This window comes from Pseudophryne corroboree, chromosome 3 (assembly GCF_028390025.1).
Source record: "Pseudophryne corroboree isolate aPseCor3 chromosome 3, aPseCor3.hap2, whole genome shotgun sequence".
NCBI lineage: Eukaryota > Metazoa > Chordata > Amphibia > Anura > Myobatrachidae > Pseudophryne > Pseudophryne corroboree.
Genome location: NC_086446.1, coordinates 431,121,860 through 431,125,028, shown reverse-complemented (window position 1 = coordinate 431,125,028; position 3,169 = coordinate 431,121,860). Strand labels below are relative to the sequence as shown.

General features: G+C 42.9%; 2 pseudogenes; one reads left to right on the top strand and one right to left on the bottom strand.

Annotated features, from left to right (window-relative positions):
- Nucleotides 1–349: 349 nt before the first annotated feature.
- LOC134897956 (5S ribosomal RNA) lies at nt 350–468 on the bottom strand (annotated as a pseudogene).
- A 2,349-nt stretch (nt 469–2,817) lies between these two features.
- LOC134897955 (5S ribosomal RNA) lies at nt 2,818–2,936 on the top strand (annotated as a pseudogene).
- The last annotated feature ends 233 nt before the right edge of the window (nt 2,937–3,169 follow it).

Sequence of the window (3,169 nt, the reverse complement as noted above, 5' to 3'; positions counted from 1 at the left end):
TATGGAAGTCTCAGAAGAAACAATTGGTAGAAATTAAATAAAAATTTTATTAACAACAATTGATAAAATGGTAGTAGAATATACTGTCAAAAATCAAGGTAGGGGTTGGGGGGGGGGGGGGTTGGGGAAAGAAGGAAACACAGAACAAAATTTAATTACAGTGTAAATACTGAATAATGGTTCTGGACTGCCTGGGTGCGAAAATACAGAAAATAACAGCTGGAGGCCTGAAATGATGAGGCGATTTGAATCTCTTGTGAGTAATGGTAAGGAGACAGATAGGATCAAGATGGAATGAGCAAGATGAATCTGCTGTCAGTGTTAGACGCTGAGCAAAACCGTCCAGGAATTTCTACTAAACTGAGTATTCCTCAAGAGTCTCCCACTCGAGTACTGACCCAGCCCTACACTGCTTAGCTTCCAAGATCGGAAGGATTCGGGCGTTACCAGTGTGGTATGAAAGTAGAAAAAATATTTGATATCGAAGGCTCGGGAATCACTGATGAGAGTTCACGAAATGGAGAAGATAAAAGAGTAGAATGAGTAGGAGAGGAAATTAGGGGATCTGCTGCCACCGTTAGACAGGGATAATTACCCCTGAATCAGTGGTGAGAGTCCTGAAATTAGTGAAAGCTGGAAAAAAGGAAAAGGGGAGGGGGGGGGGGAGGGAAGGTTGGGAACAATGCTGTTATGTATTTTAGGAAGAGTTGATGGTCAATGAGCTACTTAATTGCAGGGTGCTGATGGTACCTATAATATAGGTACTTGATGTAATAGAAAACAACTTGTAGAAAATTGGCAGACAATTAAGATGATTTAAACCATGCAACACCATCAATTAGATGTTATACAATTAATATCCTTTGTACCAAAATGGTATCAGGTAGGAAGATAAGGAGATAATAACAACACTTCTATCCAGATATATTAGGGTTAAGAAAAGCTTGATATAATATAGGAAGATACGAAAATACGAAAAAATGTTGTGATAAAATGCTGAGCCAAAGGAATAGGTCAGATTAATAACTGAACATCAAAACTTGGCAATATCCTATGTAATAACAGTATGATGCCGCTAAGTGCCGACTGCCTATAAAGCAGATGCTTGCATAATATTTAAACAGGTTAGGTAAATAATATTGTGAAATAAGCATCTAAAATTAGATACCAATAAATGTGCAAGAGAAATACTGCAATTATGTAGATGTTACCCGGAATTGCAGGGGCGATCAGTCACTGGTATGCGGCAAAGTGCAGTATACATACGGGATATCCGTATCAGAGTCCAAGCATGTTATGAATGCAGGATACAGTGGTTGCTGAGGTTTGAGCAGTTTGTTATAGCCGCAGAGCAGATCGGTCTACCTGGTGTATTCCAGAGACGTGGTCTGTGTAGGTCTGTTGCAGGCTGATGACGGAAATGTCTAATCGTGGCTGCAGGGCTGATGCGGCTGAAGGGGGAAGGTGCGCAATGTTCAAAGTCCCGTCGCGGCAGTGTGTGGCGGCGGCGGGTTGATGTAGCGGCTGCGTGAGAATAAGCTGCTCGTAGTTCAGGCTGTCCGGAATCGGCTGTCACCCCCAGGCAGTGGGGTATGGAACGGAAGACGCGTTTCACCCGTTCTCCGGGCTTGATCAGAAGGAAGTGATCAAGCCCGGAGAACGGGTGAAACGCGTCTTCCGTTCCATACCCCACTGCCTGGGGGTGACAGCCGATTCCGGACAGCCTGAACTACGAGCAGCTTATTCTCACGCAGCCGCTACATCAACCCGCCGCCGCCACACACTGCCGCGACGGGACTTTGAACATTGCGCACCTTCCCCCTTCAGCCGCATCAGCCCTGCAGCCACGATTAGACATTTCCGTCATCAGCCTGCAACAGACCTACACAGACCACGTCTCTGGAATACACCAGGTAGACCGATCTGCTCTGCGGCTATAACAAACTGCTCAAACCTCAGCAACCACTGTATCCTGCATTCATAACATGCTTGGACTCTGATACGGATATCCCGTATGTATACTGCACTTTGCCGCATACCAGTGACTGATCGCCCCTGCAATTCCGGGTAACATCTACATAATTGCAGTATTTCTCTTGCACATTTATTGGTATCTAATTTTAGATGCTTATTTCACAATATTATTTACCTAACCTGTTTAAATATTATGCAAGCATCTGCTTTATAGGCAGTCGGCACTTAGCGGCATCATACTGTTATTACATAGGATATTGCCAAGTTTTGATGTTCAGTTATTAATCTGACCTATTCCTTTGGCTCAGCATTTTATCACAACATTTTTTCGTATTTTCGTATCTTCCTATATTATATCAAGCTTTTCTTAACCCTAATATATCTGGATAGAAGTGTTGTTATTATCTCCTTATCTTCCTACCTGATACCATTTTGGTACAAAGGATATTAATTGTATAACATCTAATTGATGGTGTTGCATGGTTTAAATCATCTTAATTGTCTGCCAATTTTCTACAAGTTGTTTTCTATTACATCAAGTACCTATATTATAGGTACCATCAGCACCCTGCAATTAAGTAGCTCATTGACCATCAACTCTTCCTAAAATACATAACAGCATTGTTCCCAACCTTCCCTCCCCCACCCCCCCCCCCCTCCCCTTTTCCTTTTTTCCAGCTTTCACTAATTTCAGGACTCTCACCACTGATTCAGGGGTAATTATCCCTGTCTAACGGTGGCAGCAGATCCCCTAATTTCCTCTCCTACTCATTCTACTCTTTTATCTTCTCCATTTCGTGAACTCTCATCAGTGATTCCCGAGCCTTCGATATCAAATATTTTTTCTACTTTCATACCACACTGGTAACGCCCGAATCCTTCCGATCTTGGAAGCTAAGCAGTGTAGGGCTGGGTCAGTACTCGAGTGGGAGACTCTTGAGGAATACTCAGTTTAGTAGAAATTCCTGGACGGTTTTGCTCAGCGTCTAACACTGACAGCAGATTCATCTTGCTCATTCCATCTTGATCCTATCTGTCTCCTTACCATTACTCACAAGAGATTCAAATCGCCTCATCATTTCAGGCCTCCAGCTGTTATTTTCTGTATTTTCGCACCCAGGCAGTCCAGAACCATTATTCAGTATTTACACTGTAATTAAATTTTGTTCTGTGTTTCCTTCTTTCCCCAACCCCC